At 41.7% G+C, this 26,324-nt stretch overlaps 1 protein-coding gene across 1 annotated transcript in view; it reads left to right on the forward strand.

Annotated features, from left to right (window-relative positions):
- Window positions 1-508: 508 nt before the first annotated feature.
- PIK3CB (phosphatidylinositol-4,5-bisphosphate 3-kinase catalytic subunit beta) overlaps window positions 509-26,324 on the forward strand; it is a 201,611-nt gene continuing 175,795 nt past the window's right edge. The window contains exon 1 of the mRNA XM_044252261.1: window positions 509-677. The gene's annotated coding sequence lies outside the window, so the exon portion shown is untranslated. The remainder of the gene's footprint in view (window positions 678-26,324) is intronic.

A 26,324-nucleotide genomic window follows, 5' to 3' on the forward strand; every position in this document is an offset into this window, starting at 1 on the left:
GCTTTTATTACCATTAACATTTTTGGAATCGAAGGACCAGCTATGAGGCAGCACTCCATCTCCAGAACTCAGACAGAGAAGTGGAAAAGCGAAAGGCTGTGCCCAATGAGTCTGTCTATAGTTCCAGAACAGAAGGCCAACAAGAAAACCTAGGAACAGAGGGGTGTCTCGGGAGGGGGCTACGAAAGCCGGGGCAGATGGCGGTTGTCCGCTGAAGGCTGCCTGTTGGAGATTCCCGATCCCACGGTACTCGCTGAACCCAAGAAGAGCCGGACCTGCCGGGCCCTAAATGCAGTTGGAGACGACCAGGAGACGATGCGGCGTCCTCCCCTGCGGGGCCAGTCCCGCGGGTCTGGCGGCGGCCGCTGAAGGGCCGGGGATTGGTCCGAGTGGCGCAGGGGGCGGGGCGAGGGCTGCTGGGAGGCCGGCCTGGGAGGTGCGCGCGCGCCCGGACACGGCGGCGGCGCGCGCGTGCTCCGTCGGTCGGTGCGGCGGCGGTGGCTGTGGTGGAGCGGGCCATGGCTGTAGGTGGTTGGCCGGTGTAGCGCCGCGCGGGGCAGGCGGGAGGCGACCGAGAGAGGCGGGGATGAGGGCACCTCAGCTGCATGGTCGCGGTGGCTTGGGCTGCTGACCGCGTCCCCGGAGCCAGGAGTAGGCGGCGGCGGAGCACCGGGCAGGTGAGAGCGGCGGCGCGGGACCCGGATGCGGCGCAACTGAGTGGCGACGCGGCCGCGGCGGCGGGTGAGGTGCCCCCGCGCGGGCGGGCGGCGCGCTCTTGCCTGCCTCAGCCTCTGGCGCCACCGAATTGTGTCCCCGCTGCGCGCTTCCTGCCGGCGCGGAGGACACCCGTCCGCCGGCCTGCGGGGGCGCCTCGCTCGACTGCGGCCCTCCCGGGGCTCTCTGAGGTGAGAGGCGCTTCCCGGCCTCTGGGCGGCCGAGACCCGACCGAGCGCCCCGGGCCGCTGGTGCTTCTGGTGGCGTTCCTGAGGGGCCCTCTGTGGAGAGGCGGCGCCCTCGCTCTCGGCTCTCCTCAGCCTATGCGGACGCCCCCGGGGCTCTCAGACCCTCAGTTGCCTTTTTACGTTGAAGCGCATTTTAGGGGCGGAGATCCTGGGCTGTTGGGGTACGGGCGTGTTTTCAAATCCCAGCGCTTCCACCGACCAGCCTTGGGGCCTTGGGCCCAAGTGTCCTGATTCGTTAATGGGAATAGGAATACGTACTTCACAGGGTTGTTTTGAGGCTAGGACAGGAATGATGCGCAGGACGGATCAGCCCGCGCTCGGTACGTGGTAGGCTCTTAGGAGCAGCCCTGGTGCAGCATCTTTTCTGGTTAGCTGTTGCTGATTCCTGGCTGCGGGTGTACGTTTGGGGCACATTTATTTCCGAACTGTTCTGTTGTTGCAGTAACCTCCACTGGAGTTTCTTCGTATTGGATCCTGTTCTCTCACAGGGGCCAAAATATTGCCCACCCTAGAATCATGCAGTCTCTCTCGCTGAGTTGGCTTGGGATACCTGTCTCAGGCGCTGCGTGGAAATTGTAGTAAATAAGACCGAATGGATTTTAGATTCGCTTAGGATGGAAGATGGTGGGACACACAAACTGGAAGTGCTTTGCTGTTTAAATAATCTTAAGTGACACTTAACTGTGGCTTGTTACATAGTATAAACACACGAGGAGTCTGGAAACAGACTCCTTTTTCTGCCTTGCTACATCCAAAGGGAGTGACAAGTGCTTTTGTAAACATCATTGTGGGCAGTGTTAGTGTCTGGTGAAGTCATCATAATTAAGTTAGATGAGTACTTATTTTGAAGCCCTGAATAAATGTTTGGAAATATGATTCCTAATAAAATCATCTTTAAGGAGTCAGAATTCTCAGCAGTTCATTAATCATTTGGGGATTTTTATGCAATGCTGTAAGATTTTTATGGTAAAAGCAGAACTGTTTAAGTCATGATAATGTAGCTTAAGAGAGAGTGGTCAGGATAAAGATCTTAGTTTCAGAAGGTAAGTGTGAAAACAAGTAAAAATCTTAAACTTTAATAACCAAAATTGCAGAGGTGCTTGAGTGGCTCAGTTGATTGAGCATCCCACTCTTGAGTTCCTCTCAGGTCATGATTTCAGGGTCCTGGTATCAAGCCCCCCTTTGTGCTCACACACAGTTTGCTGATCCCTTTCCCTCTGTTCTTCCTCATCTCTCTCTCAAATAAATAACAACTTAAAAAAAACAAAAAACAAACTGAAATTGTATTTACTAAAGCAAAAATGACTGAAAAAAGCCTCTTGTTTTACACACCCTGATTCATTCTCTGATGAGAGTCTTCCACCTTCAGGGTGTGTTTTAGAACTATAGAAAATTGAATTGGCTTTTAAAATATTTATTTATTTATTTGACGGAGAGAGATCACAAGTAGGCAAAGCAGCAGGCATAGAGAGAGGGGGAAGCAAGCTCCCTGCTGAGCAGAGAGCCTGTTGTGGGGCTGGATCATAGGACCCTGAGATCATGAGCCGAGCTGAAGGCAGAGGTTTTAACCCACTGAGCCACCCAGGCATCCATTAATTTATAGCCATTTTGTACCTCTCTCTCATGTTTCCTAGTTTTCTTTAGAGACCCATCCATAAAGGCTTTGATTCAGCTTGTTTTTGAATGTGAACAAAATATGTAGAAAAAATAAAATTAAGCCTTGTAAGTTATGTTCTTCCCCAATTTGGGTCTTTCCTGTTGTCTAACTTCATTCAAACTGGTGACCTGACAGGAGAAGCATTGCTAGCCGCTGTGAAAAGGCCAGGCATCAGAAGTCACGTCTTGCTTCATTCTAGGCCTGGACTTGGGTTCCTATTAGCTGGGGCTTTGAGGATGTCACTCAGTCTTTTTGGGCCTCAGTCTTTATTTATAGAGTGTGAGTGGGTGTGTGTCACAAGGTTTGGGGGTGGTGGTGGACTAGAGAATCACGTTATATAGAAGAACCTTTCAGATTACTATACTATTATGGTTTTCCTTCCCTCACTCTTTCTTTTGTTGATTTTTTTCTTTTTCTTGCTGAATTCAAAACATCCTAATGCCTGGGGGTATATAGCTCAGGGGTAGAGTATTTGACTGAAAAACCTCCTAATGCCTTAGTGCTTCCAAGCCATTACCTCTACTTTTTTTTTTTTTAGAAGATTTTATTTATTTATTTGACAGATAGAGATCACAAGTAGGCAGAGAGGCAGGCAAAGGGGGAGAGAGGAGGAAGCAGACTTGCCGCTGAGCGGAGAGCCAGTTGTGGGGCTCGATCCCAGGACCCTGAGATCATGATCTGAGCTGAAGGCAGAGGCTTTAACCCACCGAGCCACCCAGTCGCCCCCCCCATTACCTCTACTTTTTAAAAACATTTTTTAAAATATATATATTTTTACAATTTTATTTATTCATTTGACAGAGAGATCACAAGTAGGCAGAGAGTGGGGCGGGTGGGGAAGCAGGCTCTCTGCTGAGCAGAGCGCCCGATGTGGGGCTCAATCCCAGGACCCTGAGATCGTGACCTGAGCCGAAGGCAGAGGCTTAACCCACTGAGCCACCCAGACGTCTCTCTTCTACTTTTTTCTACTTGCACTCTTTCTGGGTGCTCTTATGTCCACTGTCAATGTGCTGTTGACTCTCATATTTTCATCTTCAGTCTTGAACTTCAGATTTCCTTTACTGCCTATGTGGTATCTTCACTCCATTTGTCTATAGGCATCTTAAACTGAACATGTTCAGAGTGGAGCTCTTGATTTCTGTTCCTCAACCCATTCCTTCCTCAGAAGTCTGCATTTCATAAGAGCACCCTTCTGCCCCCAAACTTCACCATCCTTACGTGAAAAATATGGTGGTCATCCTTAATTTGTCCCCTTACTTCACTGTTCCCCCATTCCCCACACAATCAGTCCTTCAGCAAACCCTGTCAATTTTAGCTCCAAATACCTTTTTTCTTTCTTTCTTTTTTTTTTGAGAGATTGCTAGAGAGCACTGAAGTGTGCAGACTGGGGAGGGCAGAGAGAGAGGGAGAGAGAGAATCCTAAACAGGCTCCAGGCTCAGTAGGAGCCCAAGGTGGGGATCCTGACCTGAGTTGAAATCAAGTGTAAGACCCTGAACTGACTGAACTACCCAGGAGCCCCCAAAATACATGTCAAGTGTATTTACTTCACTTTGTTTGTATTGCTACCACCCCCGTTGTTCTTGGGCAGTGGCTTCCTAACTGGTCTCCTTGCCTCTGGTCTTGCTTTACTATTTCAAACAGCTGCCAGAGTGATCTTTACTCATTTTCCTGCCTCAGTGGCTTTTCATTACACTAAGAAGTAAATCCACACTCTTTATACCTGCATTATCTGCTAATTATTTTGTTTATTTTCTTATTTATTTGCTTATGGTCTTTTTTCCTCCAGCATACTCTAAACCCTGAGGGGGAGATTCTTGTTTGTGTTCCCTATGGTTATTTTTTAAAAATTATTTATTTATTTATTTTTTAATATAGGCTCCATGCCCAGCAGTGCTAGAACACAGGAGCCTGATATCAAGACCTGAGCTGAGATCAAAAGTTCAGTCCCTTAACGGGTTGACTGAGTCACCCAAGTGTCCGTCCCCCACCGTGGTATACTTCGTTATCAGAACAATGTCTGAAACATTTAACTTATGTTGAATGAACGAATGTGTGAATGAAATAAGTCACAATCTTCTGATTGCAGGTGCAGTATGTACTGAACAAACTACCATTATTGGTCCCAGATTTGTGCAAATGAAGGAGTAATCAGAGGGCATAGAGTTATTGTTTAGGTATTATTCCCTCAGTCTTGGTTAAGGTGTTGTACCTCCTGAAAAGGCTAAGCATTTAGACATTAAGCCATTGATAGCAAATGTGAATTTTATTTTATTTTATTTTTTTTTTTTAAAGATTTTATTTATTTATTTGACAGAGAGAAATCACAAATAGACAGAGAGGCAGGCAGAGAGAGAGAGAGGGAAGCAGGCTCCCTGCTGAGCAGAGAGCCCGATGCGGGACTCGATCCCAGGGCGCTGAGATCATGACCTGAGCCGAAGGCAGCGGCTTAACCCCCTGAGCCACCCAGGCGCCCCGCAAATGTGAATTTTACTCACTGTGTCCTTGTTCATTAGTGTTTTTGTAAATAAAGAACCTAATAGGCTTAACAGGCTTTTTTGGTTCTTTTGAGACATTAAATTTTGTTCTTTCGGGGGTGGGGGATGGGGATTGGCTCTAGAGTGTGGTAGTTTCATCCAGTATTACATACCAAATCCTTTTGGGTAGCAATTGGAATTTTTTAGAGAATAGGTATTTTTATTTCAATTACACTATTTTTAAAAAATCTGACACCCTGCTCCTGTGTATCCAGCCTCTGAACCATTTGATTTGGAATTACCGCATCTGGGGGATAAGTCCCTATCATTTGGTTTCTTTTCTTTTCTTACTTTTTTTTTTTTTTTTTTTAAGATTTATTTATTTGAGAGGGAGAGAGCATGAGCTGGGAGAGGGACAAAAGGAGAGAGAGAGGGAGAATCTCAAGCAGACTCCCTGCTCTGTGTGGAGCCCCACACAGGGCTCGATCCCATGACCCTGAGACCTAAGCTAAAATCAAGAGTTGGATGCTTGGGCGCCTGGGTGGCTCAGTGGGTTAAAGCCTCTGCCTTCGGCTCGGGTCGTGATCCCAGGGTCCTGGGATCGAGTCCAGCATCAGGCTCTCTGCTCAGCAGGGTACCTGCTTTCCTCTTTCTCTCTCTCTCTGCCTACTTGTGATCTCTCTCTGTCAAATAAATAAATAAAATTAAAAAAAAAAAAAAGAGTTGGATGCTTAACTGACTGAGCCATCCAGACACCCCTCTTTTTTTTTTTTTTGGTTAAAGATTTTAATTTTAAGTAATTTCTACACTTATGTGGGGGATCTACACTAAGAAGTAAATCCATACTCTTTATACCTGCATTATCTGCTAATTATCTTGCTTATTTTCTTATTTATTTGTCAACAATACTGAGTTCAAGTCATTAATATTGAGATCAAGAGTTGCATGCTCCACCAACTGAGCCAGCCAGGTGCCCCTCATTTGATTTGTTTTAACTGCTCATTTGAGAACTTCATCATGTTGTAGAAGGAGGGAGATAAACTTAGGACTTTTACCCCCACTTTAGACCTGTTTTGTAGCCCTAAAAACTTGGAAGTATGAAAAGAAGGGTATGGAAAAATTAAAAGTGTGTAATTCCGTTGTCAAAGTAGAAATACTAGGAGAAATATATTGGAGGAGAAAATCCTAGACTGGAATAATGATACTGACTGGACATTTAGTAGAAGAGCAGAAGAAAAGGAAGATAGAGAATGTCATTGATTTTTAGGCTTGTATGGGACAACATCCCTTACTGCTCCTCTTCTCACTTCCCTTCCCAAACTTTGTCACTTGGATATTTTTCCCTCTGCTCTTTCTCTGTTCCATGATTGGTATGGGTTGTTTTTCTAAGGAGTGCCTATGAGCCTTCAGTAGTCTTAATGTCTGCTGGAATGCTTTGTGAGAGGCTTTTCTCCTTACTCCTAGTCAAGGTTTGTCTTCCTGGATTTTCTAGCCATTGGGTCTAGCTTTCCCTTTAGACTGGCTCCACACTGGTTTATTTCCTTTTAAAGTTGTTGTTCCCCTGTGTATTCCATGGTAGCTTTTATGTTATTATCTCCAGGTTAAATAGTTCTGAGTCACAAGCTTCTGTTTGAGAGAGGGAAAATGAAAGGGATTAGATGTGTAGTTGGGTGTGTATAGTGTGTTTGCTTCAGTTGCTCTGATAATGCAGATTTTGTATCTAATTTAGACCTTTCTTTTTCAACAGACTTTTTTTTTTAGATGACTAAAGAGATTTTGATAAAAAGACATTTTTCTTTCTTCTTCTTCTTCTTTTTTTTTTAAAGATTTTATTTATTTATTTGACACAGAGATCACAAGTAGGCAGAGAGGCAGGCAGAGAGAGAGAGGGGGAAGCAGGCTTGCTGTTGAGCAGAGTGCCCGATTCGGGGCTCAATACCAGGACTCCAAGATCATGACCTGAGCCGAAGGAAGAGGTTTTAACCCACTGAGCCACCCAGGTGCCCCTAAAAAGACATTTCTAAAAGGGGTGATGTTGAATTTAAAAACTTTTATGCACAGTAAAACTCAAAAATTTTAAATTAGGGGCGCCTGGGTGGCTCAGTGGGTTAAGCCGCTGCCTTCGGCTCAGGTCATGATCTCGGGGTCCCGGGATTGAGTCCCACATCAGGCTCTCTGCTCATCAGGGAGCCTGCTTCCTCCTCTCTCTCTCTCTCTGCCTGCCTCTCTGCCTACTTGTGATCTCTGTCTGTCAAATAAATAAATAAAAATCTTTAAAAAAAATTTTTTTAACTAGTTTTTGAAAAGGTCCAGTACAGTTAATGTACAGTGTTATATTAGTTTTGGGTATACAGTATAAAGTATTCAACAGTTTTACACATTACTCAGTGCTCATCATGGTAAGTTTACTTTTTTTAATTGGTTTTTTAATTAATTAGTTTACTCTTTAATCGCCTTTACCTATTTCACCCATCCCCCACCCCCTCCTCTCTGGTAACCATAAGTTTGGTCTGTATAGTTAAAAGTTGGTTTCTTGGGGGCATCTGGGTGGCTCAGCCAGTTAAGCATCTGCCTTTGGCTCAGGTCATGATCCCAGGGTCTTGGGATCAGGCCCCACATTGGTCTCCCTGCTTGGCGAGAAGTCCTGCTTGTGTGCTCGCTCGCTCTCTCCCTCTATCAAATAAATAAAATATGAAAAAAAAAAAAAAGGTTGTTTCTTGGTTTGTCAGAACTCAGTTTCTTTCATGTATAGTCCTGAGTTAACACACACATAGATTTTTGTAATTGCAGCCACCACTAACAGTATATAAAACAATTCTGACACCCCAGATAATTGCCTTGTGTTACCCCTTTGTAGTCCCCTTCTTCCCTATTCTTAACACTTGGGGTTATTTGCTATTTATTTATTTATTTATTTTTTAAAAAGATTTTATGTATTCATTTGTCAGAGAGAACACAAGCAGGTAGAGCTGCAGGCGGAGGGAAAAGCAGGCCCAGCTGTCAGAGGATCCCAGGACGCTGGAATCATGACCTGAGCCAAAGGCTCAGCTGACAGAGCTGCTCAGGCGTCCCGGGGGTTATTTGTTATTTATTTATTTATTTAAAAAGATTTTATTTATTTATATGACGAGAGAGAGAGAGACACAGTGAGAGAGGGAACACAAGCATCAGGAGAGGGAGAGGGAGAAGCAGGCTTCCCGCTGAGCAGGGAGCCCGATGCCGGGCTCAGTCCCAGGACCTCAGGATCATGATCTGAGCCGAAGGCAGACACTTAACCATCTGAGCCACGGAGGCACCCCGGTTATTTGTTTTTTAAGGAAAAAAATTTTCATGGCTAGAATATGTTAGCACTGGAATCAGTGGATGATTGATCACCCTAATTTTTTTTTCTTTTTTTTAGAAAAGATTTTATTTATTTATTTGACAGACAGGGATCACAAGTAGGCAGAGAGGCAGGCAGAGAGAGAGGGGAAAGCAGATTCCCCGCTGAGCAGAGCGCCCGAATCGGGGCTTGATCCGAGTACCCTGAGATCATGACCTGAGCTGAAGACAGAGGCTTTAACCCACTGAGCCACCCAGGCAGCCCCATGATCACCCTAATTGTTGGTGTTCTTCTGGAAATATAAGTGAGATAACTGCAGTCTTCAATATGCAATAAAGTAATTATCTTTGTAGATACAGGATGTTTATAAAGGCTTTGAATTTAAAAAAATTATTGTGTAACTTCTGGAACCTATGAAGGGAGACTAATCCTATAATGTCAAGTTACAATAGGGACCATCTAACAAAGAATTTGGGGACTAAGTCTGATAAAATCATAATGGGTGGCATCACATATCCACTTATCTCTCTTTGGTAAATCTAGACTTCCTGTTTACTGCTGTTGCAGGGTTAGCTAGAGATTAATTTTGTCAAGGCTTATGTTATGAAGTCTCAGTTTTTCTCCCTCGTTTCTCTCTAGCATTGTCACTTTCTGCTAACCTATCTATTTTTTCCCAGCACTTAAAATTGTTTCAGCTATTCAATTTCCTTAGGGATTGAGAGGAGGATATGCTATCTGTATACCCGAAGTATATTGCTAATATAGCTTTCAGTCATCCTATTATATTAGTTCCAGCCTAAAGCAGTTAATAATCTAAAAACTCCATTATTTGCATACAAAATTCATAAATCCTTATTCTGAGTCCTGGCTCCAGGATATATTTCTCCCCCACCTCTCTACCAACAACCTCCTTATTTCCTGTGTATTTAAAGTGGCTCGCTTAAGATTATTACTGGTTGACCCTTTAACTGAGTGTATTTACTGGTGAAATAAAGAGTGTTATTCTGGATGGTCCCCTGTATTGTGGTATTGCTAGAGCCAGATGTTGCAGCTCATAGTCCTCTAGTGTAAGCTCAGGAAGAACTGGTGGGCTCGTCTCTGACTTTGTAGGTTGTCCTTCCTGGGTGCTTTAGTCACTTGGGAGACCACCAGGCAAACTTCAAGGGAAATCCTGATTATCCGTGCCTTCAGGAGGAGGATTATGTGGATTAAAAGAAATCCATCCGTAATCCAGAAGCTTTATTTAAACTGCAGTTTAACCACATTCCTGAGCATAGTTTTTTCTTGCATTTCTAATAACTAATTTATAATATATGCTGATTTCATATCTATCTCCTTCTACCATTTAGAAGTATTGGCCGTTGTGAAGTAAGGAAAGGATAGGAGGGGTCAAACGAGCTAGATAATGAACAGGCATTGCCCTACATAATTTGGTGTTGACTGGGTGGTTTAACCACAGTGCTTACTAGACCCTGAAGACCTGAATTCCATGAATTCCTTACCTGCTGAGCCACTGGAAGAAATTGGAGGTGACTGTCAGCAAGAGGTCAAATTCCCTTTTGAGATATTTGTGCTCTACTATTTCAAATGATTCTTGAGCTTTCATGATTTAATAGTGAGTATTTCAGATTATAAGTATTTCAGAATTATAAGTTTAATGCAATTTGAAGTTTTCCTTAATGTTTATTTACTAATTTAGCTTATTGACAATTTTTGTAGGAATTAAACCAAAAAACTGCAATTCCAAATAAGAGATGCTCAGTTTTTGTAGCCAGGACACCCACTACTACCTCTGACAAGTTACATACATGTAGTTACACAGTAATTTCTATTGATTAGTTGAAATATGGTCCTTTAACATTGGTGGGGGGGGTTTGGGTACAAAATGTGCTTTTTTTTTTTTTAAGATTTTATTTACTTACTTGACAGAGATCACAAATAGGTAGAGAGGCAGGCAGAGAGAGAGGGGGAAGCAGGCTCCCCGCTGAGCAGAGAGCCTGATGGCACGGCTCTATCCGAGGACCCTGAGATCATGACCTGAACTGAAGACAGAGGCTTTAATCCACTGAGCCACCAGGCGCCCCCAAATGTGCTTTTGTTAGAAGATTTTATTTATTTGACAGAGAGAGGGAACACAATCAGGGGGAGCAGCAGAGGGAGAGGGAAAAGCAGGCTTCCACTGAGCAGGGAATCTGATGTGGGACTCAACCCTAGGATTATGACTTGAGGTGAAGGCAGACACTTAACTGACTGAGCCCCCCAGGCGTTCCAGAAATGTTTGTGTTAAAGTATGGGGACAGGAACTGTGGGCAGAAAGAGCTGCCTGACATTGTGTATTCTTGAACTACTGATTTATTGTAGGTCTTGTACTCTTGTTTAGGTACTATCAAAATCATTCGCTAGGCTTTAGAAATCATTCAAAATTGCTGTTCTTAGGTTATCAGAACAAAAATTAAAATTTGTTAGCTAAAACTTAACTCTGCAGGGGTGCCTGGGCAGCTCAGTTAAGTGTCCGACTTGTGGTTTTGGCTGGAGTGGTGATCTCAGGATCCTGAGATCAAGCCTCTCATTGGACTCTGCACCCACAGTGGAGTCGGCTTGAAACTCTCTCTCCTTCTCCCTCTGATTCCCTTCCCATGGGTTCCTGTGTGTGCGCTCTTTTTCTGTCTCTCAAATAAAAAAATAACTCTTTAAATCTTTTTTTAAAAATTATTCTTCTTTAATTTTTTTTTTAAGATTTTATTTATTTACTTGACAGAGACACAGCAAGAAAGGGAACACAAGTAGGGAAGTGGGAGAGGAAGAAGCGGGCTTCCCGCTGAGTGGGGAGCCTGATGTTGGGCTCCATCCCAGGATCCATGGGATCATGACCTGAATTAAAATCTTGAATCAGATTCTTTTTTTTTTTTTTTAAAGATTTTATTTATTTTATTTATTTGACAGAGAGAGGGATCACAAGTAGGCAGAGAGGCAGGCAGAGAGAGAGAGGAGGAAGCAGGCTCCCTGCTAAGCAGAGAGCCCGATGCAGGACTCTATCCCAGGATCATGACCTGAGCTGAAGGCAGCGGCTTAACCCACTGAGCCACCCAGGCGCCCAAAATCTTGAGTCAGATTCTTAACTGACTGAGCCACCCAGGTGCTCCTATAATGGCAAAAATTTTTTTTTTTTTAAAGATTTTTTTTATTTGACAGAGATCACGAGTAGGCAGAGGGAGAGAGAGAGAGAGAGAGAGGAGGAAGCAGGCTCCCTGCTAAGCAGAGAGCCTGATGTGGGGCTTGATCCCAGGACCCTGAGATCATGACCTGAGCTGAAGGCAGAGGTGTAACCCGCTGAGCCACCCAGGTGCCCCCTATAATGGCAAAAATTTTAAAGTAATTTAAATGTTCCTCAGGAGGGCATTGGCTTAAAAAAGTAATACACTCATGTGATTGAATGCTCTGTAGCCATGAAACAGATGAGGAAAGTTTTTTCTCTACCCTCAACATGGAGCTCCCCCTCAGGACCCTAAGATCAAGAATCGCACATTCTACTGGCTGAGCCAGCAAGGCACTCACAAGGAAAGTTTGTATGTACTGATGTGGAATGATTTTTCCATATAAATGGGCAAAGTTAAAAAAAACAAAAAAGATGTGGTCACAGTATGTGTAGAATACTACTATACTAGTTTTTTTAAATTTATATTAAAAAAATATATATGTATTTTATTTGACAGGGAGAGAGTGCGTGTACATGTGAGCACGAGTCGGGGGTTGGGGGTCCGGGTAGGGGTGGCGGAGACCAGGAGGGCAGAGGGAGAAGCGGAATCCCTGCTGAGCAGGTATCCAGCTCAAGTGATTAGATCCCAGGACCCCTGGGATCATGACCTGAGCTGAAGGCAGATGCTTAACCAACTGAGCCACCCAGGCACCCTCTCTGCCCATTTTCTGATTGGATTGTTTGTTTTTAGGTGTCAAGTTTAGAAGGTCTTTTTTTTTTTAAAGATTTTTATTTATTTATTTATTTGACAGAAAGAGATCACAAGTACGCAGAGAGGCAGGCAGAGAGAGAGGAAGGGAAGCAGGCTCCCTGCTGAGCAGAGAGCCCGATGCGGGACTCGATCCCAGGACCCTGAGATCATGACCTGAGCCGAAGGCAGCGGCTTAACCACTGAGCCACCCAGGCGCCCTAGAAGGTCTTGATATATTTTGTTTTTTAAAATTTGTATTTATTCATTTTTTTACATAAGGTCTGTGCCCAATGTGGGACTTGAGCTCATGACCCAAGATCAGGAGTCGCTCCACTGACTGAGCCAGCCTGGTGCCCGATGTTCTTTATAGATTTTGGAAATTAACCCCTTGTCAAATACATCATTTGCAGGTATCTTTCCCACTCATTGTTGCCTTTTTGTTTAGTTGATGGGTTCCTTTGCTGTGCTAAAGCTTTTTAGTTTGAGGTAGTCCCAGTTGTTCATACTGGTTTTGTCTCCCTTGCCTGGGGAGACAGATCCAGAAAAATACTTCCAAGGGTGATATTCAAGAGATTATTGCTTATGTTTAGTTTTATGGTTTCAGGTCTCACATTTACATCTTTAATCCATTTTGAGTTTGTTTTTGTATATGGTGTAAGAAAGTGGCTGGTTTCATTTTTTGTATGTAGCTGTCCAGTTTTTGAAGAGACTGTCTTTCTCCTATTATATTCTTTGTGTGTTGTTGTACATTAAATGACCGTGTAAGTGTAGGTTTATTTGTGGGCTTGCTGGTCTATTCCATTGATCTGTGGTCTGTTTTTGTGCCTGTACCGTGTTGTTTTGATTACTATAGCTTTGTAGTATAGTTTGATGTCTGGGATTTTGATATTTCCAGCTTTATTCTTTCTCAAGATTGCCTTGGCTATTTGGGTTCTTTTGTGATTCTATACAAATGTTAGGATTATTTGTTCATGTTCTGCAAAAAATACTGTTGGTATTTTGATAGGGAACATATTGAATCTGTAGATTGCTGTGAGTAGTATGGGTAGTATGGACATTTTAACAGTATTATTCCAGTCTGTGAGCAGGTATATCTTTCCATTTATTTGTATCATCTGATTTCTTTTTCAGTGTCTTATAGTTTTGAGAGTATAGGCCTGGTCTTTCATCTCTTTGGTTAAATTTATTCCTAGTTATTTTGTTCTTTTTGGTGTACTTGTACATGGGATTGTAAATTTTCCTTTCTTCTGTATTTTTTATTTATTTATTTATTTTTATTTAAAAATTTTTTTAAAGATCTTATTTGCTTGACAGAGAAATCACAAGTAGACAGAGAGGCAGGCAGAGAGAATGGGGAAAGCAGGCTCCCTGCTGAGCAGAGAGCCCGATGCGGGGCTCAATCCCAGGACCCTGAGATCATGACCTGAGCTGAAGGCAGAGGCTTAACCCACTGAGCCACCCAGGCGCCCCTCTTCTGTATTTTTTAAAAGATTTTATTTATTTGTCAGAGAACGCACAAGCAGGGTTTGCGGCGGGCAGAGGGAAAAGCAGGCTTTCCACTGAGAAAGGAGCCCAATGTGATGTGGGATTATGACTCTGAGCCAAAGGCAGATGCTTAACCGACTGAGTCACCCAGGCATCTCTCTTTTCTGCTGTTTTGTTGCTAGTATCTAGAAATGCAGCACATTTGCATATCTTGATTTTGTATCTTGCAACTTCACTGAATTTTTCAGTTCCATTAGTTTTTTTTGGTGGAGTCTTTAGGGTTTTCTGTATGTCCTGTCATGTCATCTGCAAATAGTGACAGTTTACTTCTTCCTTACCAATTTGGATGCCTTCTATTTCCTTTTTGTTGTCTGATTGCTGTGGCTAGAACTTCTAGTACTAAGATGAATAAAAGTGGTGAGAGTTTTTTCTCAATTTTGGGGGGAACAGCTTTGTTGATTTTATTTACATATGTGCACGTATATGTATATACATGCACATATATGTACATAAGCATATACGTACATACACATATATGTACACATATATGTATGTGCACATATGCGTATATGTACATATATGTATATGTATACATATACATAGATACATGTATATGCATATACACACATAACATACTGTACAATTTATCCATTGAAAATGTGTAATTCAGTAGTTTTTTGTATATTCCTATACCAGTTTTTATTTTTATTTTTATTTTTTTAAAGATTTTATTTATTTATTTGACAGAGAGAGAGATCACAAGTAGGCAGAGAGGCAGGCAGAGAGGAGGAAGCAAGCTCCCTGCCGGGCAGAGAGCCCGATGCGGGGCTCGATCCCAGGACTCTGGGATCATGACCTGAGCTGATGGCAGAGGCTTTAACCCATTGAGCCACCCAGGTGCCCCTCCTATACCAGTTTTTAAAAAAAACTGATTTTAGAAAATTTTTTATCCCTACAAAAAATTAACCATTTAGCTATCACTGTTCAAGTCCATCCATGTCCCCAGCCCTAAGCAATGACTCATCTATTTTATGTCTCTATAGATTTTCCTATTTTGGACGTTTTACATAAATGGAACCATATAATATGAAGTCTTTTGTGATTGGCTTCTTTGACTTAGCATAATGTTTTTAAGGTCATCTGTATTGTAGCATGTGTCATTACTTTCTTTTTTGCTGAATAATTCTGTTTTCTTTTTAGATTCCATTAGTAAATGTGTTTTGCTATATATTAGGGTTGTTAATCAGGAGATTGTCCATGACCTAGGTTTTCCTTCTGTATATCAACTGGTTGTTAATATTATTTTTTTTTAAAGATTTTATTCATTTATTTGACAGAGATCACAAGTAGATGGAGAGGCAGGCAGAGAGAGAGCGGGAAGCAGGCTCTCTGCCAAACAGAGAGCCTGATGCGGGGCTCGATCCCAGGACCCCGGGAACATGACCTGAGCCGAAGGCAGAGGCTCCAACCCACTGAGCCACCCAGGCGCCCCAGGTTGTTAACATTTTGCTGTGTATTAAACTCTTAAAGTATTGGCAGAGAGAGGGAAATGGTGTAAATTTAATTTTTTACTTTTTAAAATTTTTTAAATATTTTATTTATTCATTTGACAAGAGAGAGACAGCAAGAGAGGGAACACCAAGCAGGGGGAGTGGGAGAGGGAGAAGCAGGCTTCCTGAGGAGCGAGAAGCCTAATGTGGGGCTCGATCTCAGGATCCTGAGATCATGACCTGAACTTAAGGCAGACGCTTAACGACTAAGCCACTCAGGCGCCCCAAATGGTGTAAATTTTAAAGCGAGTTTAGCTGTTAGTATCATTAGCAAGAATTTTAAAAGGAGTATGAAATTATGGGATAAATTTAGCAAAATTTGGAAATTAGTCCTACATTTTACTTTTTATGGTTTTTCTCAATCCCTATTATATCTTACATTCATTTGAACTAATACTGTGTATTATTATATCTAAACCTAAATTAAGGAGAAAAGTAATCATATGTAGAATTGGAGTGTTGGAAAAGAGATAGTTTCATATTCAGAGCACTTCTATCCTAAAACCCAGTCTAGATGAATCTAGATGAGTCTCCCACAGAATTTCACGGAACACGTTGAGTTGCCTTACTTTATTTAATCTCAGGTATTTTGCCATATGTATATTTTAAAGGATGATTTCTCAGTTAATCCAAGAGGCATAAAAGAACAGTAAACTCTCATATGTTGTCTTTTAGAAAGAGGTTGGTTCCTGAAATGTTCTGTTTGTTTTTTGGCTCCAATCAGCTTTTTAAAATTGTTTTGTTTGGATTTGGATTGTTTTCAGTTTGGGGCTATTACGAATAAAAGAAGTATGGTTTATTTTTTGTGTGAACAGAAATTTTCCTTTCTCTGATAAATTGCCTAAGAGTGCAATTGCCACCTTGTCTGGTATTTACTGTTTAGTTTTATAAGAAATTGCCACACTCCCTTTTATCGTACAAGGAGTAACAGGGAAGGCTTATATGAAGAAGCCTACTGCAGAAGCTAGCTGCAGTATGTAAACAAATCCTAGCTGAGCTGCTGTTCTGGTTGAAGTAAGCTTGGGAGTTCCACCTGCTTGATCACTGCCTAGTGACGGTGCCACCCTTGTGTGCACTCTTCACCCAGACTGGAACTGAGGGTCAGACAGGTGAAATGACATTATTATTATTATTTGGGTGGACAGCAAAGCGGAGTTTATTGAGTGATAGTAAAGCTTATTGAGGAATATAGTACAAAGTTCCCAAAGAGGAAGGGGACCCGAGAGGGTTGCCTGACATTAAAAAATTTTGTAAAAGGGGTGCCTGGCTGGCTCGGTTGGAGAACATGCAACTCTTGATCTTGGGGTCATGTGTTCCAGTCCTGCACTGGGTGTAGAGATTACCTAAATAAAAACTTAAGTAAAAATATTTAGGAGTGATTTTAGGCTTATTATCAGCAAAACTGTTATAGGTACTCAGGTTTCTTGATTACTAATTTTTTGTTGTTTTTATAAATTAGGCTAGTCTTTCATATGTATGTTTTGAATGGTCAAACAGTCCTCTAAGGTTTGTTATGAAAAATAATAGCATTATGCTGTTCCACTTCCTTCTGATAATTGTACCAGGGCATTTACGATTGGTATCTGTGTTATTTTGTACTAAATTATCTTCCTTTTATTTCTCCTTTATAATATAGTTAGGACTGTATATAACATATACATACATGTAATTATTTAAAATTCTGTTTTGTTTGTATTATTTATAAATTTCATTCAGTGAGGTAAAGAGGTTGTTATGAAATACTTCTTATTCTAAAAAAGGGATCATTGGGTCTGACATGACTGAGTACCCCTAGAATAGGTGGGATTTGGTGGTACAGTGCATGGGAAAACTTTGATGGGAAGGTGGCTGGGGTCTTGGAGAAACTGAAAGGAGACTATGTATAGTTGGAGAGGAGAGAGTGAGTAGGCCATGTGTAGGATGAGTCCCAGCAGGGAGGCAGGGGGCCTTATCTTTGTGCATTGACTTTTTAACCTGAGTATGTATTTTGGTTCAGAAGACTTCTGGTTGCCTGCAAAGAGAGTTCATGCTCTCTTTGTAACAAAGTTCATCTCCAGCAACATACTTTGATGATTGCACTTTTTTTTTCTTTAAAGTAGGCTCCATGCCCAGTGTGCAGCCCAGTGTGGGGCTTGAACTCAGGACCCTGTGATCAAGACCTGAGCTGAGATCAAGAGTTGGACGCTTAATCAGCTGAGCCACCCACGTGCCCCTGATGACTGTACTTTTAAATAAAACAAAATTAGGAAATAGGAGCTCTATAGTTTAGATATTGTTTAGAAAATTATTTTTTATTCTTTTTTCTTTTTTTAAAAGATTTTATTTATTTATTTGACAGAGAAATATCACAAGTAGGCAGAGAGGCAGGAAGAGAGAGAGGGAGAAGCACACTCCCTGCTGAGCAGAGAGCCTGACTCGGGGCTTGATCCCAGGACCTTGGGATCATGACCTGAGCTGAAGGTGGAGGCTTTAACCCACTGAGCCACCCAGGCACCCCTTTTCCAATTTTTTTTATTGTAATCTTTCCAAAATTTTAAAGACTTTTTTTAAATTTTAATTTTTAAAAAACATTTTATTTATTTATTTGACAGAGATCACAAGTAGTCAGAGAGAGAGGAAGGGAAGCAGGCTCCCTGCTGAGCAGAGAGCCCAATGCAGGGCTCGATCCCAGCACCCTGGGATCATGACCTGAGCCGAAGGCAGAGGCCTAACCCACTGAGCTACCCAGGCGCCTCCAAATTTTAAAAGACTTTTTTAAAAAGATTACTTATTTTAGAGAGAGAGAGAGGGAGGGAGATAGAATGTGCTTGTGCAGGGTGGGGGAGAAGCAAGAGAATCCCAAGCTGATTCCACCTTATGCGGGGCTTGGGGTTCTAACTCACGACCCTGAGATCTTGACCAGCTGAAACCAAAGGAGTTGGACGCTTAACCAACTGAGCCACCCAGGCGCCCCAGGACTTTTTGTTTGTTTTGTTTTGTTATAGTTAGAAGTAGAATCTTCCCTTATGTGGATATACCATAATGTACCTGACCAGCCCCCTATTAGTAGACTTTCAGGTTTTCATCTTTAGCCCATTCAAGCATTCATTCAAGTAATGAATAAATAAGATTTATTATTATTATTTAAAATATTTTATTTATTTGACACAGAGACACAGCCAGAGAGGGGACGCCAGCAGGGGGGGGTGGGAGAGGGGGGAGCAGGCTTCCCACCTAGCAGAGAGCCCGATGTGGGTCATGATGTGAGCAGAAGGCAGAGGCTTAATGACTGAGCCACCCAGGTGCCCCTATTTTGTGATTTTAAGTACTAAAAGTTTAAGACTTCTGCTTTTATAAAATTTTATAATAGGGGCTAGGAAATTATTTTGATGATTATTATTTTCTAATACTCACATGGCTTTTTCTCCATAAGAGATCAAGTAATTTGTCAGGTTACTTCTGTTCCTGTTTACTTTTCTAGAAAATATAGTAACAGTGTTAACCCATTTATTTTAAGTGATTTAACACTAATTGAATGCTTGCCAATATGTAAAATGCTAGTGAGCTAACTGTAGTCAAAATTCAGACCTTTGGAATGTCAGATGTGTTCTGCCAAGAGGTTGGGACTTTCTTGGGCATGTAAGCTACCAAGACTTCCTGAAAAGTATGGGAGAGAGCCTCTGTGTTCTAGAGTTTCATTTTATGGTATAGAGTAAGACCTAGAGAAGGAGGCCATCACTCTAGGGTTACAGGCTGCTCCCCTAGAGCCCCAAGTTCCTTTAGCTCTGCCTTGACTTTCCCCATCACTCCTGAGAATTGTTCCAAGAGCTTTTCCCTTTGTCTTGATTGCATAACATCCCATCCCAGTCCCATCCTGGGTCTTACTGCAGAAGGATCTCTTTTTCCTTGGTGCAGGTACTTTGCATATCCAAATAATGGATGAACCTAGACATAATGGTTGAGCATCAAGGTGCTGGGCTAGGTTAACACAGACATACTCATATGTGTCCTATCTTCAGTACTGTTATGATACTGTTTAATTCGATTGGGAGGGTGATGTTCATTTTTAGAAATGTAAGGTGGCATTGATTTAAAAAACAATGCAAATAAATACAGGAAAAATATTTTTTTGTATTCTAATTTGATTGGCAAAATTTCAAGAAATTCATAAGCTGAGAATACATGTTTCATTGTTAGTCTTCAGTAACTGGCACTCTCTACCTAGACACCCAACACTCCTCCCTGCCTTTTTTTTTTTTTTTTTTTTTTTTTTTAAACAGTGGTTAAATTGTCTTGTTGCGGAGGAGGTGGATACTTCTTTTTGTCAGAAGACTGGAGTAGTGGGTGTTTGTTTATAGTTTAAGATACTTTTTTATTTTTTTTAAGATTTTTTTTTTTTTTAAGATTTTTATTTATTTGACAGACAGATCACAAGTAGGCAGAGAGGCAGGCAGAGAGAGGAGGAGGAGGAGGCAGGCTCCCTGCCGAGCAGAGAGCCCGATGTGAGGCTAGATCCCAGGACCCTGGGATCATGACCTGAGCCGAAGGCAGAGGCTTTAACCACTGAGCAACCCAGGCACCCCTTTTTTAAAGATTTTATTTATTTGTTTGACAGAGAGAGATCACAAGTAGGCAGAGAGAGAGGGAGATGCAGGCTCCCTGCTGAGCAGAGAGCCTGATGGTGAGGCTCGATTCCAGGACCCTGAGACCATGACCTGAGCCAAAGACAGAGGCTTAACCCACTGAGCCAAAGACAGAGGCTTAACCCACTGAGCCACACAGGTGCCCCTAAGATACTTTTTCTATCTGCTTTCCTTGTTCCTTCAGGGCTGAACTTTGAAAAGGTCTAATCTAGTGTGGTCATACCAGGTCTGAATGTATCCTTTATTCTGTCTCTGGAATTGTTACCGGTATATTGTAAGATTTTTCTTTTATGCATTTCTGTTAGCTAAAGAACTGGCCATGGGAAATCTACTTTATTCACATACACCTTTTTATATTAAGGTATGTGACTATTTTCCTCTATCACTTATTCATGGAATGTTTATTGAGAGGATATATGGAATTTGCTGTGTGAGGCACTGGGGATACAAGGTTGAGGGCTCATGGTTCATGGTTTAAAGGAACTTTTAAGATAAAGACAGACAAATGAACAGATTATTCTGATGCCATGTGACAAGTGCAAATGATAGAGCCTATCAGGGTATTGTGGGAGCACAGAATGTAGCAGTAGTTCTCAAAGTATGGGGACCCTGGTAGTCCCTGGGCTCATGATTGATCTGTAAGGTCAAAACTGTTTTTTAACTTAAGACATTATTTGCTGTTTTTGCTTTCATTCACTTAAAAATATATGGAAGAGTTTTCCAAAGGCAGTATTATTTGTGGTATCACAATAGATTGAATACAGAAGCAGAGATGAGAATCTGGCTGTTGTCTTTTTTTTTTTTTTTAAGATTTATTTATTTTATTATTATTATTATTTTTTAAAGATCTCATTTGAGAGAAAGAGAGAACAAGAAAAGCAGAGAGAAGCAGACTCCCTCCTGAGTAGAACTCTATCTGGGGACTTCAGGATCTTGACCTGAGCCAGAGGCAGGCGCTCAACCAGTTGTATCACCCAGGCACCCATTATTATTATTTTTTAAGATCTTACTTATTTATTTGAGAGTGAGAACATAAGTGGAGGGGAGAGGGAGAAACAGATGTCCCACTTAGTAGGGTGCCTTGCGTGGGGCTCAGTTCCAGGACCCTGTGATCATGACCGGAGCAGAGGCAGATGCTTAATTGACTCTGCCACCCAGGTGCCCCTATTTATTTATTTGAGAGAGAGAGAGAGAGAGAGAAAGAGTATGAGCGAGAGAGAAGGAGAAAGGTCAGAGGCAGAGGGAAAGGGAGAGAGAATCTCAAGCAGATTTCACGCCGAGTGGAGAGGCTGACGTGGGGCATGTTGTGGGAGCTGCTCTCACAACCATGAAGTCATGACCTGATCCAAAACTCAGGCATCCTTAGCTGTCTTCTATTAAGCCAGACATTAAGGAGATTTGCAGAAATATAAAGCAGTATTACTGTTCTCACTAAAAGTTTTATTTTGAAAAATATGGTTTTCAAAGTTAAAATATATTTAAAAATAAAATGTGTTTTTTTTTTTTAAAGATTTTTTATTTATTTTATTTGACAGAGAGAGAGATCACAAGTAGGCAGAGAGGCAGGCAGAGACAGGGGGAAGCAGGCTCCCTGCTGAGCAGAGAGCCCGATGCGGGGCTCGATCCCAGTACACCAAGATCATGACCTGAGCCGAAGGCAGCGGCTTAATCCACTGAGCCACCCAGGCGCCCCTAAAATGTGTTTTTAAAAGCGAGAGCGAGCACAAGCAGGTGGAGGAGAAGAGGCAGAGATAGAGAATCTCAAGCAGACTGCATGGTGAGTGCAGAGCCTAACACAGGACACCATCTCATCACCTTGAGATCGTGGAAGATGAGGGCAGAGATAGACAGATAGGAGATAATGTAGGTCCACTTAGGTAGGGTTACAATGGGATGCTTTTGGAATGTTTTAAGCAAAGAATTGGGAGTTATCTGATTTATGGTCTACAGAGTACATTTTGGATTCCTCAGGCACAGTTGAATTGTAGAGAGCCTAGAGTAAGAGTCAGAGAGACTGATTAAGAGGGTGTTGCAGCAAAACAGCCAAGAAATACTGATGATGACTTAGACTGAGCCTGTGTCAGAAACAGTGGGAGTGTTGAGTGAGTTTGGTATGTTTTGGAGGTAGAGCCAGTTTTTTTGCTTGTTTTTGGTTTTGTCTGAAATGATGTTTGAGGGGGAGCAGAACAGGAGGATATCAGTAGTTTACATTGTAGCATTGTAAAAAATATGGGAAACAATATAAATACCCAGCAAGAGTGGTACATCCACACAATGGAGTACAGGGCAGATGTAAGTAAAGAATGTGAAAGAGTTCTGTGAACGGATACAAAGTAATTTCCAGGACATACTGTTAATGGAAAAAAGCAGAGTGCAAAAGAATAACTATGTTACCTTTTATGGAAGAAAAAAGGGAAATAAGAATATAGATAAGTATTTCCACATTTGTGCAAGAATAAACACAAGGAAGGTAGTCCAGAAACTAGTGAGATTTATTTCTTACAATATTTAGGTGGGTACTGTGTGGAATGGAAGGGAATAGGAATTAAGTAGTAGGGATAGAGAGAGGGATACTTTGGTGAAGGTATCTTTTTGTGTAGGTCTGACTTTTGAACCATATTAATGTTTCACATAATCAAAAATAAATACATAGGGTGCCTGGGTGGCTCTGTTGGTTAAGCAACTGCCTTCGGTTCAGGCCATGATCACGGGGTTCTGGGATTGAGTCTTGCATCAGGTTCCCAGCTCCATGAGGAGTCTGCTTCTCCTTCTGACCTTCTTCCCTCTCATGCTCTCTCTCGCTTGCTCTCTCAAATAAATAAATAAAATCTTAAAAAAATAAATAAATACATTAACTCTATTAGGATGGAAAGGGAAAAACCCAAACAAAATAAAAACAAATGAGCTTAACTGGATTTCTAATAAATAACACCCACATTGAAAGGGAGAATAGGGGCACCTGGGTGGCTTAGTTGTTAAGCTTTCTACTCAGGTCATGATGTCAGGGTCTTGGGATAGAGCCCCCCCCCCCCCCCCCCCGTGTGTATGTGTGTGTCTCTGCTCAGCAGGGGGCCTGCTTCTCCTTTCCCTTCTGATTGTGCTCTCTCTCACTATCTCTTTCTCTGTGTCAAATAGATAAAATCTTAAAAAAAAAAAAAAAGGAGGGGGGAGGATAAAAACCAAAACCAATTAACTATGCAGAATTTTGACTATAAACCCCGGGCTCAGAACAAAGTAATCTGTAATAATAAGAACATTTGTTAGTGGAGTTGTTTTTTGTTTGAATTAGGAATTTTGTAACTATTTTGTGTATTTTAGATTATTAGTTTTTTTAAGAGAGTTGTAAATATGCCTTGAATGACATTGTGGTTGGATTAGAATCTGAGATCACTATGAATTGCTGGTCTTTTTAGATAGACACAGGAATAAATGTAGATGTTTGTATGTATGGATTACAGGCATATATATCCTAGTTATTTCTGTCTGCTCTTCCTTATCATTTTCTGACAAAATAGAATGCTTTGTTGAATTCCTGGAGATGGAGGAGAGGTTCACAGTTAACTAGGATGTATTTAGCAGGAAACCATTTTTTTTTTTTAAGATTTTATTTATTTTTTTGACAGATAGAGCGCAGCAGGGGGAGCAGCAGGCAGAGGGAGAGGGAGAATCAGGCTTACAAGCAAGGAGCCCAACGCAGGGCTTGATCCCGGGACTCCAGGATCATGACCTGAGCCAAAGACAGAAGCTTAACAACTGAGCCACCCAGGTGCCTCTTAGCAGGCATTCTTAAAATTCGATTTTCTCCTTAGTTCCTAGTTTTTACCAGTATTTGATAAAATTTGAAAGCACACTCTGAATGATAAACATCTGCCATATAGTTCTTGGGCATATATGAATAGTTGATTATTTCTAGTCTCTGCTTCCTCTTCCTCAGGCCACTTGGGACAGCCCAGATGGAAAGCTTGTGTGAGTTAGTGTTTAAAACACCATGTGGAGAAATGTCTGATCCCTATAATCTTGGCTACCTTCTTAGAAGATGCTGTATATTCTGGGGCACCTGGGTGGCTCAGTGGGTTGAGGCCTTTGCCTTCAGCTCCCGTCATGATCCTGGGTCCTGGGATCTGGCCCTAGGTCGGCTCTTTTCTGGGCGGGGAGCCTGCTTCCTCCTCTCTCTGCCTGCTTTTCTGCCTGCTTGTGATCTCTGTCTGTCAAATAAATAAATAAAATCTTAAAAAAAAAAAAGAAAGAAGATGCTGTAGATTCTTATTTTTTGTTATTATAACTCATAATTTCTTAAAAACAAAAAATGAGTAAAAGTCATAAAATTTAGCACTCCATCAATTTTGTTTTAATTAACTTTTAATAGATACACTTTTGAAATAATTTTCAGCAACATTCATGAAGTATTGAGATATTTTTAATTGTTTCATGTTAATATAAGATATTTCTGTAAGGAAGAGTGTTACTGGAGTTGTTTTTTCCTTCAAAGCAGGGAGTGAATGAAGTAAAATGTCTTTGGGGCTAAGAGAATATTAAGTGGGATTTCAACCATGCTCACAGTTTGCCTACATATGTAGTTTCTTTAATTCTTTCAGTGAGTCCTTTTGATTACCTGCCATTTGTAAAGGCACTTTGCTAAGTATTTGGATTATAAGTATGAATATGACTCTCTCTTTGTCCTGAGGGATTCACAGTCCAGTAGGGAAGATAAGCAAACTAATATTTGTAATGTAATGATTTAAAGCTAATAATATACTGTCGCAGGTTACAGCAGGATCCTATGCAAGTGAGCCTTTGGGAATTAGGAAAGGGCTCTAGAGAAAATGTCACCTGAATTGGTACAGGTGCATAGGAGTTAGCCTGATGGACAGGGTCCTGGAATGAGCAGCAACTTAATAGATACCATAGTGTTTTGCATTTTAGGTAAGTGAGTGGTGGATGATAGAATTCATTAAGGAGGATAATTCATGATAGGGGATATCTCATTGTTTAAGGAGGAGATAACATTGGTTGGCAAATTCTGGATGGTTTCTTTTCTTTCTTTTCTTTTTTTTTTTTTAAAGATTTTATTTATTTGACAGAGATCACAAGTAGGCAGAGAGGCAGGCAGAGAGAGAGGAAGGGAAGTAGGCTCCCTGCTGAGCAGAGAGCCCGATGTGGGGCTCCATCCCAGGACCCTGAGATCATGACCTGAGCCAAAGGCAGAGGCTTTAGCTGAGCCACCCAGGCGCCCCTGGATGGTTTCATTTTGTAGGTTCCCTCATTTATTAGACTGTGACTTATTTGCTGGGGTAAATTCCTGGTTAGTAGGAAAGACTAACCTTTGGACTCAATAAGGTGAGTGAGAACCCTTAGGTGAGGCTTTTGTTCTAAAGAGACTCGAAATATGGGTGTGTTTGTGTGTGTGTATATAATACATATATACCTACATATGTACTTACACATGTACTTACATATGTATGTGTGTGTGCAGAGGTTGACCTTAAACCTAAGAGAAGCAAAATGGAATTACAGAGAAAATATCTTTAGAATACTAGTGTTAAGGGATCTTGGGCTGATGATTTAAGCCAGATGGACCTAGTCATCCTACAGATTTCAGTAAGATAGCTGGACAATGCTGGGGTCTCGTTATAGAGATGGTAAAAGGATAGTTCCTGTCATCATGTGTGTATGTTGATACTATTAGGACCCCATTTTGGTTTATTAGTTTGCTGACGTATTTAGTAGCAATTCCTATATTGGGATTAAACACTTTTTTTCTTTTTAAAGATTTTATTTATTCATTTGAGAAAGAGAGCACAAGCAGAAGGAGAGGCAGAGGGAGAGGGAGAAGCAGACTCCCTCCTGAGCTGGGAGCGTGACGTGGGTGGGGCTCAGTGCTAGGAACTGGAGATCATGACCTAAGCTGAAGGCAGATGCTTAACCATCTGAGCCAGGTGCCCTCGGATTAAAAACTTTTTAAACATAAAAATGTTAAGGGTGCCTGGGTGGCTCCGTCAGTTAAGTATCTGCCTTTGGCTCAGGTCATGATCTCAGGGTCCTGGAATTGAGCCCCACATTGGGCTCCTTGCTCAGTGGGAAGTCTGCTTCTTCCTCTGCCTCTCCTCCCCACTTGTTCTCTCTCTGTCTCTGAAATAAACAAAACAAAACAAAACAAAAATTTAAAAAAAAAAAACTTAAAAAAGTTAAACAATGTAAACCTTCCCACCCCTAGCCCTCAGTCAATCCTGTTTCTGTTTACCCCATTCCTCCAGCACACTTACCCCACACAGGAAACTTTTTATTTATGTATCCTTCTAGGGTT

The sequence above is a fragment of the Neovison vison genome, chromosome 6 (genome assembly GCF_020171115.1).
Source record: "Neovison vison isolate M4711 chromosome 6, ASM_NN_V1, whole genome shotgun sequence".
NCBI classification, from domain to species: Eukaryota; Metazoa; Chordata; class Mammalia; order Carnivora; family Mustelidae; genus Neogale; species Neogale vison.